We start from the raw sequence: 22,894 nt of genomic DNA on the forward strand, positions 1-22,894 counted from the left end.
TTCTTGATATTCCCTAACACCATAGTAACTTTCTGTAGTTAAGCTCTTTCCCCCTCATTTTTATGCCTTTTTTTTTTCTGTGACTTGTGCTTTTATGTGAGAATTGGACTCAGTGTCCTAAGCATTTTTGTGCTGGGTCTCTGGGTCTTAACTGCTGGCTTTCACTGAGCTACAGGGCTTAATTTCTTGCTTTCTCTGGAGGAATGTTTCCATTCTGACTTGTACTGGGGAGTAGGACCTCTCTGTTGGTCTCCTTTGGGCATGGAGTTTTAATTTCTGACCTGTTCCAGAGTTGAGATCTTGCTGTTGGGTTGGCATGGTAACAGAATCTTTCTGACCATGAAGGTAGGATCTTGTTGTCTTCTCCACTGGTGGGGTCTTGCTGTTGGCTTTCCATGGATAATCAGATCTCTCTGCTGATAGACCACAGAGGTGGGGATCTCCTGTTGATCACCTTTGGGTAGGGGACTCATTATTGCTGAGAAATGGGATCAAGGCCTACTTGGGGGGCTTGTGCAGAGAATGGATTTTCTGGGGAGGGGCCTTGCTCTATAGATTGCTCCCTTTCTTAGGGGAGTGGTGTTTTGCAGGACCTCACTGGTTGCCCCAGATTATCCTGTTCCTGGAGTTTTGCTGCAGACCTTCTGCTATGAGGCTGGCTCTGACTGTCTGACTGCTCTTGGACCTCACTCCTCTCCTACCACAGTGAGGCTTTGCTGCCATGCTGGTAAACTGCTTCCCTACTCCTAGATCAATTCTGAGATGGTTTTCTAATTATTTGGAGGAGAATTTTGGAGGACTTCAGAGAGTTCCTTTCTTACTCTACCATTCTGGCACCAAAAATATCTTCTTAAAACTCAAGAGCCTGACAGACTAATATATTCTACTAGATTCTTGTCATTTCTCTTACTCTTTGTACCTATCTGAAGCCAATCCATTTATATCCAAAGAGATCTTGACAGGTCATAGAATTGATTTAAATCATGTAAGATGAAATTATTTTGGTTCAAAAAATTAAATTTAGAAATAAAAAAAATAAGGAAGACTTAGTTGGACTAAATGTCTAAAAACAATCTGGGGTTAATGAACTGCAATCTTAATATGAGTCAACAATATGATGTGAAAAGCTTGACCTAGTCTGTCTTAATGCCTTCCCTCAGGGATTATTTCCAATTTATATCATCTAACTGTTTTATCTATCATTCTGTATCTGTTTTCCCTCTCCATTAGACCGTGAGCTTCTTGAAAACAGTTTTTTCTTTTTTACTTTTTCTTTTTATCTTTCTCTGTATTCCCAGTGTTTAGCACAGTGCCTGGCACATAGTAGGCATTCAATAAATGGTAGTCGATCGACTGAGAGCCATAAACAACCTAACACTGAACTAAGAAAAGGTTAATATACAGGGTGGGGAGGTGATAGTTTCTCTATCATCTGTCTTGCTCAGTATATTCAGTTCTGAATGTCACATTCCACAAAGAGCATGATAATCTTTTAGGATGAACTAGAGAACATCAGAGAAGGCCCAGCCAAAATGGTGAAGGGCCTCACAATCATGCCAAGTGAAAAAATCATTTGATAAATTGGAGGTATTTAACTGAAAAAAAGATAATTCACGGAGGGCACAATAACCATCTTCAAGTGTTTGAAGCTCTGTGGAAAGAGAATAAGGGTTTTTTCTATTATGCTATGTTAGCAATGGGTATGATGTGAATCCTGAAAGTCTCCCATTGTCAGGAAATGCTGAAAAGCTCATCCTGGGAACTTAGTTTCTCAGATTGTCTTATTACCACAGTTAAAGCAAGCACAATGTTTCCAGAGTTTTGCATAGCATATTTAAGATACTTCTAGGATACCTAAGATGGGAACTTCCCAAATTGTTCTGTTGACCAAATTTTCTCAGAATTAAGACAATCTCAATATCAATACACATTCTTTATCTCCCCAACTCTTCCCTGGTATTTCCTCTCCTCCCCTGAGAAACCCCCAAGGTAATATTTCCGCTATAAAATATGTGTTTTCCTATGAAGATTTTTCTTAAGTTCTTTTCAGGACTAAGCTCACTATCAGGTACTATCTCCTTCCTCTTTTCTTTAATGGTGTCTATCTTCTAACTATAGCTAATTCTGGTTAGTTTACTATGGGTGTAGCTGTTAAGTTCTTTTCAGGACTAAGCTCACTATGAGGTACTATCTCCCTCCTCCTAGCATCTTTTCGTTAATGGTGCCTATCTTCTAACTATAGCTAACTCTGGTTAGTCTACTAAATTTCTCTGTGGGTTTAGCCAGCCAGTCAATGGCATACTCACACCTCATGAGCATACTCTTTTAATGGATTCTACCAAACTCCCTTCTTTGTTAACTTTATTGCTCCCCCAAATTATTTCTCTTTACCATTCCTGGTGCCTATTTTACTTCTTCATTTTGTTTGTAACCTCTTTTTTTAAATAAAGGTACTTTTTGGCAAAGAGAATGCCTTTGTGAATTTGTCACATGTGCCTTGTGCTTTGTATTTAGAAGTAGGAATTGCTTCTTTAACCCCACTGGATAGATGTTGCCGTGAAGCAAGTTTTTGAATATTTTATAATTTCTAAACATTATGTATACATTGAGATAAAGATAGTCTTCCTTACACTCAGAGCTCTCTGAGAGTAAATTTAGGCGCTTCCAGAGGGAATGGGTTGCCCTTTATTATAGTTCTTTCAGGAAAGGCTGGATGACCATCTCTTGGTTATGTTGCAACAGGGTTTCTTATTCAGCTGCTAGTAGATTAAGTGGTCTCTACAGTTTTTTTTAGGTTCTGAAATTCTATTACTCTCTGATTTTGGTGACTGGACAATGAATAATCAAGTATAAAATCTCTCAGTGGAATACTCAGAGAAACTGTACTCTTCCACTTGATTAGATTCAATTTGTTTAATTTGCTTCTATTCAATAAGCATGATGGAAAGATAAAATCAAAATAATTCCTGACCTATAATCTAATGGATTGATCTGCATTATTATAGATCATTTATACTATGGTACAGCAGAGACATACCTCTCAAGAATAGGTAGAGATTTTCATATAGGTTATTCCTACACTAGGGTATTTCTCTGGCATATCTTAAGACATGGGTTTTTGTTTGTTTGTTTTATTTTTTCAGAAGAAGTGGGGAGAGGTAAAGGACAACTTCTTGAATGAAGAGGCTGGTGCATTTCTTTTAGACAGAAATTTTCCTCATTAGTGTGAAATATTCAGATTAGAAAGTTTTTAATGGCAAATTTTCTCACAGAGCTGGCCCTAAGGTGTCATCTCCATCTCTTTGGGTATTCCTTCTGTGCATTTATTTCAGATTGGCAAATGTTCCTTAAATCTTGCATCACTATAGGTCTTCGTTTGAGCAGAATCTGCTAATGTTGGAAAACTGGATTCCTTTCCTTTGTCCACATCAGACAGAATTTAAACTGAGTTGGAGTCTAAACTGAGACAGAGTTGCTTGCTTTGTGAAATCAGATAGTGTTTGAAGAATTCACATTGCTTACAAGTAGAAATTTAGGGCCTTTAATCTTTCATAGGATCTTATCTATCATCAACTTCTCCACCTACTCCCTCCTAAGTAATGCCAACATACATTTTAATTTTCCATAAACAAGAGCAAGAACAAGGAGGTTTAAGCATAGATTACTGAATATGTTCAGTTGATAGAGATCCTGAAAACATATCCTTGAAAGACCTTGTTAAGAAAAATACAGTAGCAGCAACACTTAAGATAATTGGTTTTAAATTGTGTTTACTTATCTACTTAATAACAAACTAACGCAAGGATTCAGATTACACAGGTAAATATCCTGACAATACTGGCTTTCTGGGAAAAAATAGTTTACTTAATGCTGTTTCTTTCTTTCTTTCTTTTTTTAACATGAATTTGGTCATGAGTCACTCTAGATATTACCATTCATTCAATAAATAGCTAGAAAACTTGTACTATCTTCAACACAAGCAGTACAGTACTACTGGGATAAGGAATTAAAAAAAGATTGATAGTGAAATCTTTCTTTGACAATTATTAGCTGTGTAAGCAAGGACTAGTTACTTTGCTTCTTTTTGACTCCTGTAAGGCTATATAAGTTAGAGATGAATTGCAGAATGCATTAGAGATGGGTTTGTAGTACACATAGATGAAAGTCATACTGACATCTGGAATTTCAATTGAAAATGAAATGAAAAAATGGCCAGTGCTAATGCCAATTGGGGATATTCTTTCTCTCCTCTGTCTGAAGCTATTTAGATCCTATCTCCAACCTTCCTGTCAATTACCATTCTGTCTACAAAATGATGCTGCTTCCCCAGTCCCAGATCCATCTGTTCCATTACCCTAAGAAACCCAGAATCCTGGCTATATTTCAACATTTTACTTTGTCTCATCTCCCTTTTTAGCAGTGGTGGCTGGTTCTCTTTAGGCTTCCCTCCCTAGAAGGCAGAAATCCTCATGAACTTTAGGGACTTCTGGGTTTTGCCAATTGTTTTGCCAAGGAAATCTTAGGACCTCCAAGCCTTTTCAATCTTCTTGCAGCTAAACTCTCCTATGTATATTGTTATCTCTAATTAAAGTATGAGTTTCTTGAGATGGACTATTTTCTTTTTCTCTTTGTAAGTTTAGGACCTAGCTCAGTGGGTATATATCAAATCCACATCTCTTCATGTTTTCCACAAGAATAGTATTAGAGAGAACTTTGCTAAATCTAGGTAAACTATTTTTATAGTATTCCCTTTATCTGCAAATTACATAATCATTTTTTTAAAAAGTATATCCAGTAGGGGTCACTGTGGAGGTTCGAGTTTGGTTGAAAAGGACTTTTCTTTTTTTCCTCTTAGAAAAAGAGAAAGGGCCACCTCTTCCACCATACCTGTCTCTTGTCCTTGGGTCAGCCAGAGCATTTCATCATTACTCTCTGTGCTGGCAATCCCCTTCTTGCCTTGGGTTATTTATTTTTTATTTATTTTTATTTTTTTACCTTAAGTCCATCTGGTTTCCTTTTGTTTTTCTTCAAATTTAGAGAGCTTAAGATAAATAGATTATTAATAAAATCACCACAGTTTATTAAATTTTCAAATCAGACTTAATCTGATTACTAGGACAGAATTAGTCTTTGCCTGATTTAAATTCTGGGTACTGAAGTTACACACTGCTGTCTCCTCATTTGTCATCTTTGTGTGCAATTACATGGCTCAAGAAAACTCAATTAAGTTCTTATCTTTATTTAAAGAAAGCCAGCTTTAAAGTGCCATTAAAAAAAATAGTCAGTAAATAGCTTAAGGGAATAGAAAGAAGAGCTATATAAAATGTCTGTTAGCACTCATAGGTACTAGGAGAGAAAGCTGAGAGATTTAAAACCATCCTTTTCTTTTCCATAATTCTTAAAAGGACATTCCTAAATTCTGTCCAAACTGGCAACTTGATAGGTGCCCCAATGGATCAAGTGTGGGGCTTAGACTTAGGAAGACCTGAATTCAAATGTGACTTCAGATCATCCTGGACAAGACACTTAAACTCTGTCCCAGTTTCTTAATCTGTAAAATGGTATATTAGTGATATGAAACCTAAACTAATCTCAGGAATTACTAAAAAGAGCCCATTTTATTCCTTTGTCAACTTTGATTCCCTCAGTTTTCCAGATTATCTTGTGCATAGAATGATGTGAAGTTGGAGTTTATTTCCAACCTTTGAGACTAACTTGGTGGGAACTAGATTTTCCCAGACTATGAAATTAGCATCTTTATTTTTATTTTTGATTGGCAAAACCTTTATTTTTTCCTTAATAAAAACAGCTTTTTATTTTTCAAAATATATGCAAAGATAGTTTTCAACATTCACCCTTGCAAAACCTGGTATTCCATATTTTTTCCTACCTCTCTCCTCCCCTCCTCCCTTAGATAGCAAGTAATCTTATATATATATATATATATGTGTGTGTGTGTGTGTGTGTGTGTGTGTTAAACATGCGTAGGTCTTCTAAACATTTCCACATTTATCATAGCTTCTTTAAAGACTGTCACAACAACCTTTGAGACAATCTTGATGGAAACTCCAGTTTTCTCAGGCTGGCTTGATTAGCATATTTTAAGACAATTCTGGGGCCTGGTCATTCCCCTTGGCATCTCTTTGATCCCTCTCTGACCTTTCCTCAACTTTTTTCCTGGGTCCCTCTTTTACTCCCTAGATCCTGTTGCCCCCACTCTTCCCTCTCCCTAGAACTATAAAAATCCTGTTCCCCAAAAGCAAATTGCTCAAAGCACTCATGACTCTGAGTTGTGTAGTTCTGGTTAGTTTGAGCCCATGAGTTCTTCCTATAATAAAATAGAAAAATATCTTTTAATTGATGGTTGATTTCTCCAGGTCAACTGAACCATTCTGTTCTCCCAAATCTATTTCATATTTCTACATGTAGTACTTTTATTATCACTTCAATAGCACTTGCCTTCCTGAATTGTTGTGAGGCCCAAATGAGATGATTATAAAGAGCTTAGCACAGTGCCTGGTTCATAGTAAGTGCTATATAAATATTAGCTATTATAATTATTTTCATATTCCATCTTCCATCTCTCCAATGTTCACTTTCACAAGGCTTGTTCTTTAGTTCAAAGTACAACTCAAGTATCCCCTCCTAATACGTGAGGTTGTTTCTGATTCCTTTCCTCCAATATTACTTTGTATGTTTTGTATTTTCTTATTTCTAATAGACATTGCTCCCTTGCTATAGAGCTGAAGTTCCTTCATAGCAAGAATTGCTGGATTTTTTTCTTTATATAGCTAGCACAGAAATTAGAACATAGTTGTTTAATAGCTGCTTGTTTTGGGTTGAATAAAGATGTTACTCTCATTAGGGTTACTTTGATGTTTTGATGTGTTTGGAGTTTAGTACCAAATGATGAGATTGATGTAGACATCAGGTGTTGAGATTGGGGAGTGCATTTAGCACCCGATATTGGGGTTTGGCACCAAATGATGGTGTTCAGTCATGTGAAGAATTCACAGTGGTCACTCTCTTTGACAAAAGGTAGGTTTATTTAAGAGAAGATGTTACAGACAAAATGAAGAAATACAGTAGACACAGGAATGGCAAATATGAAATAGATTTGAATAGGGTTACCAAGGAAAAGGGTTTTAGAAAGGAAATATTCAATGAGGTCCAGTGTACCACTGATTTACAGGCTAAATCCTAAAAGTGATTTAGCATCCTAAAAGAGTTAGCTATGAGAAAAAGACATCATGAGACATGGTGGGAGGATGAGAGGAAAGACATCATGAGACAGAACTTTGTGGCAGGCTTAACCTAAAAGGTAGGTATTCAGCAAAGATGGCATGAGCCATGAATAGATTTAAAGGAGAAATTTAACATGATAGTTTGACATAACTTGGATTTCTGATTGGATACAGAAAGGTGGGGCTGTCTATGGCTTCTACAGAGAGTGGGGCTATAGAGTTGAACTGATCCCTATCAGTGCCCTTTCCTGCTGACCATAGGGAGTAATTTTATCAGTACTTTAGGCACAACCACACCTAGTTACTCAAGACTTCATCACTTTTATGGTTGAATAAAACTTCAATTTACTTGAAAAGTAATCCCCTCCAAATGTATCCACACAAACTCTAGTTTCTAGCCCCACAATCATCCCTACCTTCCCTCTCACTATGTGAATTGTTTAGCAGTGATCAAAGGGAACAGGGTCACCTTTCTGATGTGCAGTTTTATTTATTATCAAAATTCTTACTTCACTCCAGAATAATTTATTTTATACAGAATCTTAACTCCTAAGCCTTAGGTCTATAAACCCATGTTAATTTTTATTATGGTATTAAAAAAAAAGCCACTGGTTTGACATGCCTAATCTATCAACACAGTCCTCTGATTCACTTCATAGGACAATCACTAAGCAACTCCAGCTTTGTTCTACATATCTCTGATTTGTTTTTGGACTTGTAATGCAATCACATTGGGGACCTCACAATAAAGAGATCAATTTCTTTTTTGCTCATTAATTTTTCCACCTGTGTTCCTCCAAGAAAGTCTCTAAAATAAAGTTGATTCAAATGACTAAAATCTAGAGATTTTCAAAAGTAAGGAAAAATATCTCTCCTCCCATACACAAAAGTACTCATTGCTCAATATGGGTCTCATACATGGTACTGATTTTTTTTCTCTACCATAAGAAAGTATGTGAAATTCAAAGGCCTCATAGGCATCCATGAACACACACAGAAACATAAAACACTGAAAAGTATATTCAGTTTATTCTTCCTGGAAGGTAAAGTGCTATTATGGGACTGCTGAATAGATAAATGTAATTTACTTTGGACTTATACTATTTGGACACCTTATAAATATTATCATGGAAACTTGGCAAGGTCTAGATCTCCTGTCCAGGCATGGCATGGTTTTAACTTTATAGTGATATCATTAGTCAATTCGTTTTCCTTTTTACTATGAGAAATTATGGTTAAGGAAATCTTTTCCCTCTGAGCAGGAGCTCTCATACTGAGGATTATTCATGAAGTAACAACCCCAGACTGTAAACAGTTTCTCCAAGATCATTAGTCTCTTAGTGCTCAGAAAATGACATTAAAAGGCAGATAAAGGATGTAAGAAATGAAATGTCCTGGATTTGTTCTTACCTTCTCTTGGGGAAACATTACCTTTGTATTTCTGTTATATGTCATCATGATGTTGAGTGGGGGAGGGAAAAGAAATTATCTCCTCCCTTCATCTTGTTACATTCTTGTTTAGAAGTGCAAAGAAAAGAAAGGAAGATAAAAACATCCTAAAGAAGAAGATCCATTTCTAAAAATTAACACAGAAGGTAGAAATTTTCCAATGAGTCTGTCCCTTCTGACTTTCAGTGGCTATTAATTTTTTTCTTTATTTTTTTTAATGAAAGCTTTTCGTTTTCAAAATATATACATGGACAATTTTCAACATTCATCCTTACAAAACCTTGTGTTTTAAATTTTTTCCTTCCCTTCCCCCCAACCCCTCCCCTAGATAGCAAGTAATCCAATATATATTAAATATGTGTAATTCTTCTATACATATTTCCACAAATATGCTGCGCACACACACACACACAAAATCAGCTGAAAGGAAAAAAAAATGAGAAAGAAAACAAAAGGCAAGTAAACAACAAAAAGAGTGAAAATACTAGGTTGGGATACAGACTCAGTTCTCATAGTCCTCTCTCTTGATGCAGACTGTCTTCATCACAAGACCATTAGAACTGACTTGAATCATCTCATTGTTGAAGAGAGCCATGTACATCATACTTGATCATCATATAGTCTTCTTGTCGTGGTGCATAATGATCTCCTGGTTCTGCTCATTACACTTAGTGTCAGTTTCTTAAGTCTCTTTAGGCCTCTCTGAAATCATCCTGGCTGATTGTTTTTTCAGAACAATAATATTCTATAACATTCATATACCATAACTTATTCAGTCATTCTCCAAGTGATGGTCATTCATCCATTCAGTTTCCATTTTCTTGACACTACAAAGAGGGCTGCCACAAACATTTTTGCACACGTGGGTCCCTTTCCCTCCTTTATGATCTCTTTGGGATACAAGCCCAGTAGAAACACTGCTGGATCAAAGGATATGCACAGTTTGATAGCTCTCTGGTTATTTATCTTTGAAAGAGGCTATTCTCTAGGGACCAATGAAAATATACACACACAACTATATCCTTTCAGCAAGGGGCTAAAGTATGTTTAGCTTCATGGAAAATTCTCCCTTCTAGTATAGTTCCATAACCTGTGATCTTATCAAATTTGGAAGGCTTATCAATTTGAGCTAGGATTCTTCTAAATGACTCAATTACACACTCATTTGTTATTCAACTCTATTCACTGTTAATTTATTGCAGTACTTGCTATGTCATAGGCACTATGTTACTATAATAGATATTCTTATAGCATAAGACTCACCAAATCACCTCTTAATAATCTCCAGTTTTATTATCAGAATCAAATATTAAGTCTTTGGTTTGATGTATTAAGCTTTTTACAATCTGTCCCCTTCCTACTTTCTATAATTTATTCCTCTCAACTTCCCCACTGTCCACATTGGTCTCCTTGCTATTCCTCACACTTGACACTTTAAATCTTGACTTTCTTTTTGGTGACCATACCATTGTTGGAATGTTCTGCCCCCAACCTCTACCTCTATCCTCTACCTCTTAGCTCCCTAACTTCCTAGCTTCCCAATTCATAGTTTACCTTCTGCAGGAATTCCACTTCTTTTTCCAGCTCCCCCTAGCAGCTTCTCTCTGAGAATACAGATCATCTACCATGCATAGATATTATTTGTACATAGTTATTTATATACTATTTCTCTGAGGATTAGGATAATTTCTAGTCTCTCACTCTTCACTCCCCCTTCCCTTTCTTTATAATCCTAGAGCAATGTCTGACACATATAAATACTTAACCCATGTTTGTTGATGACTGAGTAGGGATACAAAATCAAATATAAAACTTTCTGTTTTTGAGGAGTTTTTTTCTTTTTATCCCAGTAAGCTATAGACTATGACTTTAGTGCTTCCTTGGTCAGTAGCACGGTCTGTTTTGGAAGACCCTCTTTCTTTGCTGTTGACTAGTCTGATCCTTGAAATCAAGAGAGAAACATGGGTTGCTTCATTTCCACTGTTTTGTATTTGTTGGCTTACAAAACAAAATCTGTCTAAATGGAGAAGGCACGTACCACTCCTCAAATTAAGTGGCTTAGTTGCTTTCCTGGATACCAGATCCTAGACTAAAAACAAGCATTGGTTTTCCACATCATATTTTGTAGAAATCATCATATCCTTACCACAATCCTCATCACTCATATGGGCCTCATGGGAGTGGCTGAGTGAACCTTGTTTAAGAAACAACTTTTGAGAGTTCTAAAACCCTCCAGGTATTTATTTAGGGACATTTCTTCTATTTTCCCTTCTTGCTTTCCCAGGGAGAATAAGCCAAGTTGTTTTATTTTAATGTGTAACAACAGAACAGTAAACAATTTTATGCACAATGATAAAAGAAAGTGACATCCATTCATCAGTCATAACAGACAAAAGGTCTATTTCCTGTACCAACAATGCCTTGAAGAATTTAAAACATCTGCCAAGCCATTCTGGTTCCAACCTATTCAGGTCAGTGAATAAGCTATTAATTCTAGCAGGTGAATTCTTCATATTACAGAATTAGATGAGCATTAACCTTCAAGGAAAAGTGATTTGGCCATTTGCTGAGGCTGGGGTGTTGTGAGTGATGTGTGTGTGTGTGTGTGTGTGTGTGTGTGTGAGACAGTCAGACAGACAGACAGAGACAGAACTACAGAGAGAAAAAGACTGTTTGAATTCTTTATTTCTCAAAGGCCCAATCATACTAGGATTGACTGGGGAATTTTGATTGTTTTCAAAGTGGATTTGTTTGCCCTTCCTTAGGCAGCATCTTGTCCCCTGCTTCCCTTCATGTTGTTCCCCTGCCCTTTCCCCTGCCCTTGCTATTGATATAGCTTTGCAATATGTTCTTTCTGTTACATGGACTCATGTGGCATTATTTCATTATCAGGATTTCAACTCGGGTCTTCATGATGCAATGAGCACTTCCAAGAGCTCATCAATTTGATAATTGCCTTTGTATGGACATCCAGTCAGTTTTTTCTCATTGCAGGTCATAATTCTTGAACTCAAGGGATCTACTAGCCACAGTCTCCTTGCAAGTAGGGATTTCAGGTCAAGTCACTAGAACCTATCTGGCCTTTTGTTATCTACATTTGGGGTGAGGAGAAGGACACTTGTTTAGGTGTGAGATGGAATAGGTAGTCTTTTGAGGACCTTTTTAATTGATTATTGACATGCAATCATTTGACATGTAGTCACATATACTCAATCTAGTTGAACACATTTTTATCCTTGAGGTTTATCATAATATGTTGTTTTGTAAAATTTAAAAAAGGAAAGACAAAAGTTATCTTTTCCTATTGGTTAATATGGGAAGCTGAGGTCTTTCTCTACTAAATAAGTGTGATGATAGATACATAAATTAATGGATCATTCAAAATAGTGAATAGAGGGAAACTGAGAATTAATGAATTGCTCAGAAAGGTTTTAAAAATTTTTTAGTAAAAAGCCCTTATAATGTAAAATGATGTTATGCTCATAGTTTATGACACTTCTGACAAGATAATAGCTAGCTTTTAAATTTTGGGCCCCAGCTTTGACTCATCTCCAATTTATTCATTGATTCACTGAATTTAGTGCAAACATTGGCAACTTAAACTAGTAAGATATTTTCCACTGACGTTCCAGAGTTCTCTGAAAAAAATTGCCTAAATAGGTCAAATTTGTCTTTGGTGCCCTCTTACCTCTCTTTCTATGCCCTTCTCCCACTTAATTGTTGTGTGACTTGCCCAAAGTCAAGTCATTTTTTTTTCTTTTTAACCTCAGTTTTCTCAGAAATGACTCTAACATCTTTTTTAGCTTTAGCCACCTGAGTAAGTGTGCAAATACCAGCCAGTGATAAATTAACAAATACTAATTTGATAACCTACTTAAAATAACTCATAATAAAAAGTATATAATTTGTAAATTTCCACTAATGTGTAGTGGTAAGGTTTGAGTGCTATTTTTTTTCTGCCACCTTCCAGAATTAAACTCACTAACCCTCTATACTGATTATTGTGGTTCCTTTCACTTGGGTCCCCTGAGGAAGGGGGCACAGTTTTCCAATATCTCATCTGCCCTGTTATATCAGAAAGAGCCATATATACTTTTCTTAAGTTTTGTGAATCTATAGATTCTTCTGCTAGTAACCATAAAGAATCATATTAAGATTAATAACAGAAAGAACATATTGCAAAGTTATAACCTTGCCTTTTGGGCAAAGAACATATTGCAAAGTTATAACCTTGGCTTTTGGGCAAAGATAGAAGGAGTAGGATCTTATTCTCCATCTTTTGTTTGTTTGTTTGTTTGTTTCTTTCTCTTCCTTCCCTTCTTCTTCTTTCCCATTTCTCTCTCTCTCTCTTCCTCTGAGCTTTTTCTCTCCCTCCTTTCCTTCCTTCCTTCCTTTCTTCCTTCCTTCCTTCCTTCCTTCCTTCCTTCCTTCCTTCCTTCCTTCCTTCCTTCCTTCCTTCCTTCCTTTCTTCCTTCTTTCCTTCCTTCCCTTCCTTCCTTCTTTCCTTCCTTCTTCCTCTCTCTTCTCTTCTCCAATGATACATTATGGAAAAAAGATCCTACTCCCTCTATCTTGCCCAAAAGCCAAGGTTCTAGTTTTGGAATATGTTCTTTCTGTTGTATGCTCTCATATGGCATTTTTGCAGAATCAGGATTTCAACTCGGGTCTCCATGATGCAATGAGATAATTTTTTATGATCAAGGGACAGAGATTTTCACTTTCATATTAAAACAAAGTTATTCGGTTTGGACATGTAAACTTATTTTGTATTTAATTTATACTTTAATATATTTAACATGATTGGTCATCCTGCCATCTAGGGGAGGGGGTGAGGGAGGAAGGAGAGGAAAAATTGGAACAAAAGGTTTGGGCAATTGTCAATGCTGTAAAATTACCCATGCATATTACTTGTAAATAAAAAGCTATATATGAAAAAAAACCCTAAAGTTATTGGTGTTTGTCAGTCACCTAAGATTTGTGATAGTCTTATCTGAAGTTGAAAAAAATTGCTTCTTCCAAATAATAATATAATGATTTGATTTTCCTTGGTTGAAGACAAAGATCAAGCTTCTTTCAGCTCTAAATTTATAAAATACTCCTTCCCCTCCTTTGTCAATGCAATGTAGCATTCATAGTCCATATAATTTGAGAATATAACAAATAATGTAGCCTTGGTGAGAAATGCTATGAAAGTCTTTGAGGAAAAAAAAAAGTTCTTTCATTAAATCTAGAATAGGCCACAGTGAAGAATTTCACAGTGAGTACAACACTATGTTTGTGGATAATGTCACTTTCAAAATACCAGAAGAAAACAAACAACTTCTAAATGATTTAAATCCCTGTATTTCTTTGGGTGCTATTTGTACAGTCCTTCACTTGAATGTTTTAATTGCCAGGGAGGAAATCCAATATGTTCTCAGAGTTATTTTCCATTTGTCACTTTACATGGACATTTGGCTTTGACGTCACTGACAGGCAGTGAAAGCTAAGAGATGGTGTGGTCTAATGAAACCACAAGGAGCAGAAAATACATCATTGTTGTTTTCCATATAGCTTGTCACTCATTGCATGGGATTTTGTCTAAAAGTCTGTCTTGGGTTGGCAGGGAGCCATTTTTAGTCCTGCTCTGTAACAGTAGAATATAATTTATGCTTTTGCTCTGTAAAGTTTATTTGCACATCACGTTAAGTCACAGAGCTCTTTTGGGAGCCCTTTTGAAAGGAATCTTTGCGATATTTAATTGAATCTTTGAGTCTTAGAATCTAATTTGATTTTCAGCATTATTCCTAGAGATATTTGTTATAATCATTTCACTCTTCTCAGCATTTTTGATAGGGTTCAGATAGAGAAAGGCTTGAAATAACTCAAGATTCTGCTGTTATTCTTTTCTAGTTAATATTCTATGGACTTTTATATGGGAGAATTGGGAAAAAACCCCTGCTTTTTGGAGTTAAAGCATTAGGATGTAAGCACATCCTCTCTAATACTTCAGAACTCTGTGGGCACTGAAAACATCCTTTATTTATGGTCCAACTCCACTAGCAAAAAGGAGAAGAGGGCTAATATGCACCTCATTCTAGCATTTAGGTGGCACAGGAATAAAACACTGCACCTGGAGTCAGGAAGGCCCAAGTTCAATTAAAGCTTCAGTCACTTACTAGCTATGTGATTCTGGGCAAATCAATGAACCTCTGTTTGCCTCAGTTTTCTCAAATATAAAATGGGAATAATAAGAGCATCTATCTCACTGATTGTTATGAGGATCAAATGAGATGGCTATAAAGTTCTTAGTCCAGTGCTTAACACATAGTGCTATATAAGTACTTATTCCCTTTTCTCCCTTTCATCCCACATGATTTTGATCATCTATATTAGACCTGTGAAATTTAAAAGAATCTGACAATTATGTAGCTCAAACATTATGAGTAGCTGGTATGAAGATTATTATTTAAAAATTATTCTTAATTTCTACATATCAATGTTATATCACTACAATGTTAATATTTATAGGTGATGATCATTCAGTGCAATACAATTTAATGGCCAAATTCTTCTGAGATTTATTGGTGTCAGTCTAGGAAGAGGAGCATTTTTTGTAAGTACTATTCTAACCCCAAATTTTTATCTTTCTAGATATTGAATAAAGGTTAAAAATTTTAAAACCTACTAAATATGTTGTGGTTTCTCTAATTTCCTTGTATAATTTTCATATATTACTAAGTTTTACTTCCTTAAAAGTAACTCTTCTCTAGTTCTTGGTTTTGGAATGAATTGCCACCATAAGCCCTCTTATTTATAGCTTTCTGTTTTTAAATTGTATTTTTTTCAATTAAAAACATTCTCATTCTTTATTTCCTCCTTTCACCCAGCTTATGTTTACACTTAAATTTTTTTTCTGGCTGCTTGTCATATTTTTTTTCTTTGATCTAGAAGCTCTGGATTTTGCCTATACTATTCCTGGATGTTTTCATTTTGGAATTTCTTTCAGGAAGTGAGCAAAGGGTTATTTTTCCTCTTTGCCCTCTGACTGTAAGAATTTCAGATAGTTTTTTTCTTAAGATTTCTTAAAATATTATGTCTAAGTTGTTCTTTTGGTCATGGCTGAGAGGTAGTTCAGAGGTTTTTAATTATTTTCTTCGTGCTCTTTTTTTTTTTTTTTTTTTTTTTTGGTTATTTTTTGCTACAGGATAACTTAAAACTTTCTTCATTTTTTTAGATGACTGACTTAGTTTTTAATATCTTCTCTCATGAAATTAGTACCTTCTATTTCATTCATTCTAATTTCCAGGGAGTTTGTTGTTCAGGATTTTATATTTATTGTGTAAAAGAATTAACATTTGCTTTTTATTTTTTCTTCCCACAATTCTATTTTTTTTTACATTTTAAATTTAGTGCTCTCACTGAAAACTTAAAAAAAAGCCCCCCCCCCAAACAAACAAACAAAAGCAAACTCTTGCTTCATTTATATCCAAGTTGTTTTTCTTTGAAGCTCTGTTTGTATATATTTTGGAGTCATTCTCTTCTTCTAGATTTGTGTCTTTCCCTCTCCTCCCTTTTATATCACAATTCCTTTATATCGTGATATTATCTTGCTTGTTTGTTTTCTCATTATTCCAAACTTCTTGACTATAGATTTGAGTTAGGGCCGGATTCTGCTTACTTTTCAAGGAAGCTTTCCTTGGGATATTGAATATTATGTTATTTTAGGTTTTAATGCATGCTGAGAGTAGGGACTGGTAAGCTTCAAATGGCTTCAAAGGTGTTCTAATGTGGGGCAAAATCTGACTGTCTGTATTCTTAAAATTTCTGATCTGTATTCAGGTCTGAGAAACAGTAGACTGCTATAAGAAGCCATCTTGGAAGCTCTTGTAGTTCTCAGTGACAAAAACATAGGCTCTCCTGTGGTGTAGTTTTCCTGCTTTGGTTCTCTGCAGGTTTCAGACTTTGTCAGAAGCTGGAACTGCGAATTCCTCTGCTTCTTGGGATCAAAGTCAATTGTTGTTTACTTCTGAACTTGTTTCTGTCATCCTTGGATTCAGTTTTCCTTCTTAGTCCATCTTGGATTTATGACGCAGAATTGAGTAGGGGGTGAGAGATAGCCAGGTGGCATCCATGTTGTATCCCAGGATAAGTATTTTACTCTAGTACAGGTCTGAGACCTCTTCTTGCTCAGGTGTACAGCCTCTTTTCAGATGCTGATATGATGCATGTGTGGTATGTTTTTGGTTAGAACTTATTTCTAGTATTTGAAGTATTTGTGCTTGTCTTTTAACCTGGGCTGAGAAATTCACTCAGTATGACTTTTTTTTTGGATGTTTCCATCAAGATTCAATTTGGTACCTTTTCTCCTTTTTTGTGGGGGGTGGGTAGAGGAAGAGTTGGATGGCATGGGTGGCTACTATATTGGTTCTGGCAATACAAACATCACATTGACTCTTTTTTTTTCTTTGAGAAAATAAGCAATTTTATTGATTATAAATATGAAATCATTTAAAATATATTTTACAATAACCATGTTATAATGAAAACAGAACAAAATAATAAGAAAAATAAAATTCAAAAAAAGAAAGATTTAATCTTCATTCAGAGTTAATCAGTTCTCTCGGGAGGTAGATAACATTTTCTTTCATGGGTCCTTTGGAATTGTCTTACATCATTGTTTTGATTAGAGACATATGGAAAATCTTTTTCCTTTTTTATTTACAGCTTTTTATTTACAAGATTTATTCATGGGTAATTTTTCAGCAATGGAAATTGTCAAACCTTTTGTTCCAATTTTCCCCCTCTTTCCCCTCACCCCTCCCCGAGATGGCAAATTGACCAATATGTGTTAAATATGTTAAAGTATAAGTTAAATACAATATATGTATACATGTCCATACAGTTATTTTGCTGTACAAAAAGAGTCAGACTTTGAAACAGTGTACAATTAACCTGTGAAGGAAATAAAAAATGCAGGCAGACAAAAATAGAAGGATTGGGAATTCTATGTAGTGATTCATAGTCATCTCGCAGAGTTCTTTCGCTGGGTGTAGCTGGTTCAATTAATTATTGCTCTATTGGAACTGATTTGGTTCATCTCATTATGGAAGGTGGCCATGTCCATCAGAATTGATCATCATATAGTATTGTTTTTGAAATATATAATGATGTTCTGGTCCTGCTCATTTCACTCAACATCAGTTCATGCAAGTCTCTCCAGCCTTTCTGAAAGCATCCTGCTCATCATTTCTTACAGAACAATAAGATTTAGCTATAGTTTTGGTGACTGCTGCTTTATAATATAGTTTTAGATCAGTTACAGGTAGGCCACCTTCATTTGATTTTTTTTCCCCATTAATTCCCTTGAGATTCTCAACCTTTTGTTCTTCCATATGTGTGGTGTTCTTGTTCTTTAAAATATAAGAGTTCTCTCTGGGGGAGAGGGTTTCTTGGGAAGGTTTTCTGGAGGTAGCCTTAGTTTCATTTAATCACTCCAAATACATCCAGGTGCTAAAAGTTCAGATCTTTTATTGTCTCCAATATAGCCCAGTTAGTTTTTCGTAGAGGCCTATCTTTCTGCTTGGTTCTAAGAGCTCTTGCGGCTTTGTCCTTTGCTTTTATCTCGGCTTTCTTTAGCCTCCAGCCAGCACCAAGGTGGAAGATGCAATGAATCTCTCTTGCCTCCAAGAGAGGGCTTGTGGGCTTTCTCCCAGAGTGCTCCTCTCCGACCCCAGTCAATGTTCCAAAGTAACTCTCCTCAAGCTCTATTTATGCTGCTTCTCTGAGAGTGGGATTGTGGGATAGCTCCCAGCATGCTCTCTAGCCCTAAGAGCTTCAAGGGAGGTGTGAATTCAGATATCTCATACTAAAGCCTGAAATCTCCAAAATGTGTGAACTCCAATGAGTACTTAAATACTTGCTTATAAGAGCTCTCTAAAGATGTGAACACAAGCATTATTGTCTATCAGTATTAGCAACTTATCACCTTGTAAGGATTTGCTCTAAGGTGTGAATTGTAATGGGCTGAGGTTTGAGTTGATGCACTGAGGTCCCAAGTACACGAGGCTAAATAGTAATTGGACTATACTCTATTAATATACATGATTGGATAAAGAATGGTCCCTGCCCACTCTCAGTACAAGTCCTGATGTGTTGTAGAGGAAAAGACAATTTTGGTGGGTGGAGACAGAGAGACAGGAAGGGAAGCTGGGAGAGACTGACCTTGGTTCCATTCTCCTAGCTGCTGGTCTTGTGGCTGCTAGTCTAGCTAGCTTCTTGACTCAGCTACACACATTGCTATCGCCGATTCTCTTCCACCTCCGATCCTTCTTCACTGAGAATAAAGACTGACGATTTTCCCCTAACCTGAACTCCTAACCTCCTGCTGATTTAAAAATACATGGTCTTCACAGTGAACCAATAAGCATTGTATCAATTCTGTTGAGTTAACACTAGGATTCTGACATCTGCCTTGAGTTTTCACTTTGTTTCAAGTTGAGTTGACACTAGGATTCCAACACATATGAATTTTGTGGTTATTTTTCTATATCATTAAAATATTTTCTTGGGAGTCTGATTGGTATAGCACTAAATAAATCCATTAGTTTAGGGAGTATTGTCGTCTTTATTATATTCGCTCAGTCCATCCAAGAGCACTTAATATTTTTCCAATTATTTAAGTCCAATAATTTAATAATTATTAAATTAAATTATTTGTGTGGGAAATTTTTTGTAATTTTGCTCATATAATTCCTAACTTTCCTTTGGTAGATAGATTCCCAAATATCTCATGCTATTGACAGTTATTTTGAATGGAATTTGTCTTTGTATCTCTTGCTGTTGGATTTTGTTGGTGATGTATAAGAATGCTGAGGATTTATGTGGATTTATTTTGTATCCTGCAACTTTGCTAAAGTTATGAATTATTTCTAATAGCTTTTTAGTAGAATCTCTGGGGTTCTCTAAGTATACCATCATATCATCTGCAAAGAGTGATAGTTTGGTTTCCTCATTACCTACTCTAATTCCTTTAATCTCTAATAGTTCCATTTTAGAAAAAGAAATAGAACATGCTATTAATCAACTCCCTAAGAAAAAATCTCCAGGGCCAGATGGATTTACATGTGAATTCTACCAAACTTTTAAAGAACAATTAATTCCAATACCATATAACCCACCTGAAAAATTAGGGAATGGATTCCTACCAAATATTTTTAATAACACAGACATGACACTGATACCTAAACCAAGTAGGACAAAAACAGACAAAGAAAATTATAGACCAATCTCCCTAATAAATATTGATGCAAAAATCTTAAATAAAATATTAGCAAAGAAATTACAGAAAATCATCCCCTGGATAACACACCATGACCAAGTAGGATTTATACCAGGAATACAGGGCTGGTTCAATATTAGGAAAACTATTAGCATAATTGACTATATCAATAACCAAATCAACAAAAACCATATGTTTATCTCAATAGATGCAGAAAAAGCATTTGATAAAATCCAATATCCATTCCTATTAAAAACACTAGAGAGTACAGGAATAAATGGACTTTTCCTTCAAATAATCAGTAGCATCTATTTAAAACTATCAGCAACCATCATATGTAATGGGGATGAAGTGGAAGTATTTCCAATAAGATCAAGGGTGAAACAAGGTTGTCCACTATCATCATTAATATTTAGTATTGTATTAGAAATGCTAGCCTCAGCAATAAGAGTTGAGAAAGAGATTAAAGGAATTAGAGTAGATAATGAGAAAACCAAATTATCACTCTTTGCAAATGATATGATGGTATACTTAAAGAACCCTAGAAAATCAACCAAATCAACCAAAAAACTATTAGAAATAGGCCACAACTTTAGCAAAGTTGCAGGATACAAAATAAATCCACATAATCATCAGCATTTTTATACATCACTAACAAAATCCAACAGCAAGAGATGCAAAGAGAAATTCCATTTAAAATAACTGCTGATAGTATAAAATATTTGGGACTCTATCTGCCAAGGCAAAGTCATGAACTATATGAGCAAAACTACAAAATACTTTCCACACAAATAAAAACAATTGGAAAAATATCAAGTGTTCTTGGATAGGTCAAGCGAATATGATAAAGATGACAATATTACCTAATCTATTTATTTAAAGCTATACCAATCAAACTCCCAAAAAACTATTTTACTGATTTAAGAAAAAAAAAAACAACAACAACAAAATCCATCTGGGGAACAAAATGTGAAGAATTTCAAGGGAATTAAGGGGAAAAAAAGCAAATGAAGGTGGCCTAGCTGTACCAGATCTAAAACTATATTATAAAACAAAGGTCATCAAAACAATTTGGTACTGGCTAAGAAATAAAGTAATCAATCAGTAGAATAGGTTAGGTTCACAGGACAAAATAGTTAATAACTATAGCAAATCTAGTGTTTGACAAACCCAAAGACCCCAACTTTTGGGATAAAAATTATTTGACAAAAACTCCTGGGAAAATTGGAAACTAGCATGGCAGAAAGTAGGCATTAACCCACACATAACACCATATACCAAGATAAGCTTGAAATGGATTCATGATCTTATAAACAAATTAAAAGAACATAGGATAGTTTACCTCTCAGACATGTGGAGGAGGAAGGAATCTGTGACCAAAGAAGAACTAGAGATCATTATTGATCACAAAATAGATTATATTAAGTTAAAAAGTTTTTCTATAACACCCCTCCCCCCCCCAAAAAAAAAAAAAACTAATGAAGACAAGATTAGAAAGGAAGCAATAAACTGGGAAAACATTTTTACAATCAAAGGTTCTGATAAAGGCTTCATTTCCAAAATATATAGAAAATTGAATCAAATTTATAAGAAATCAGGCCATTCTCCAATTGATAAATGGCCAAAGGATGTGATTAGTTAATTTTCAGATGAAGAAATTGAAACTATTTCTAATCATATGACAAGATGCTCCAGATCACTACTGATCAGAGAAATGCAAATTAAGAGTACTCTGAGATACCACTATACACCTGTCAGATTGGCTAAGATGACAGAAAAAGATAATGATGAATGTTGGGGGGAATGTGGGAAAACTGGGACACTGATATGTTGTTGGTGAAAAGTGAAAGGATCCAACCATTCTGGAGAGCAATTTGGAACTATGCTCAAAAAGTTATCAAACTGTACCTACACTTTGACCCATTAGTGTTTCTACTGGTCTTATATCCTGAGGAGATCTTAAAGGAGGGAAAGGGACCCACATGTACAAAAGTGTTTGTGGAAGTCCTTTTTGTAGTGGCAAGAAATTGGAAACTGAGTGGATGCCCATCAATTGGAGAATAGGTGAGTAAATTATGGTATATGAATGTTATGGAATATTATTTTTCTGTAAGAAACAACCAACAGGATGATTTCAGAGAGGCCTGGAGAAACTTACATGAACTGATGCTAAGTGAAATGAGCCACACCAGGAGATCATTATACACAGCAACAAGAAAACTATGTGATGATCAATTCTGATGGACATGACTCTCTTCAACAATGAGATGATTCAAACCAGTTCCAATTGTTCAGTGTTGAAGAGAGCCATCTATACCAAGACAAAGGACTGTGGGAACTAAGTGTAGACTTTTTGTTGTTGTTCCCTTGCATTTTGTTTTCTTCCTCAGGTTTTTTTTCTTCTTTCTTGATCCAATTTTTCTTGTGTGGCAAGATAACTGTATAAATGTGTATAAATATATTGGCTTTAACATATATTGTAACATATTTAATATGTATTGGACTACCTGCTAATCTAGGGGAGGGTGTGGGAAGAAGTATGGGAAAATTTGGAGCAGAAGGTTTTGCAAGAGTCAATGTTGTAATATTACCCATTACAAAACATATATAAATAAAAAACTTAAAAAAAGGAATGGTATTTTGTAGGTCTGAATTGTTTAAAAAGTGTTCTTTCTAATAAGTTATGGCTTTGATTGAAGATACTAGTAAGTATTTTAACATATTCAGGGATGGTCTTGTTTTTTATTTTTTTTCTAGAAGTAATGGGGATTATATGACCTTATACTGTTCCAGTGAAAAATTATGGTAAGAGAAATATCCTAAAACCTACCCCATTCAACAAAAGCTATTTTTTCCCTTAAAAGGTACTGATTTTAGAGTTTAGTTCAAATGACATTTTGAAATCCATGAGATGAAGTATTTTAATATTATTTTTCAATGT

General features: G+C 35.4%; 1 long non-coding RNA gene across 1 annotated transcript in view; it reads left to right on the forward strand.

The window, feature by feature from the left end:
- The first annotated feature begins 338 nt into the window (after positions 1-338).
- Positions 339-22,894, forward strand: part of LOC116423700 — a 31,479-nt gene continuing 8,923 nt past the window's right edge. The window contains exons 1-2 of the long non-coding RNA XR_004234207.1: positions 339-432; positions 15,204-15,288. This is a non-coding gene — a long non-coding RNA (uncharacterized LOC116423700). The remainder of the gene's footprint in view (positions 433-15,203; positions 15,289-22,894) is intronic.

The sequence above is a fragment of the Sarcophilus harrisii genome, chromosome 4 (genome assembly GCF_902635505.1).
Source record: "Sarcophilus harrisii chromosome 4, mSarHar1.11, whole genome shotgun sequence".
Classification (NCBI taxonomy): domain Eukaryota; kingdom Metazoa; phylum Chordata; class Mammalia; order Dasyuromorphia; family Dasyuridae; genus Sarcophilus; species Sarcophilus harrisii.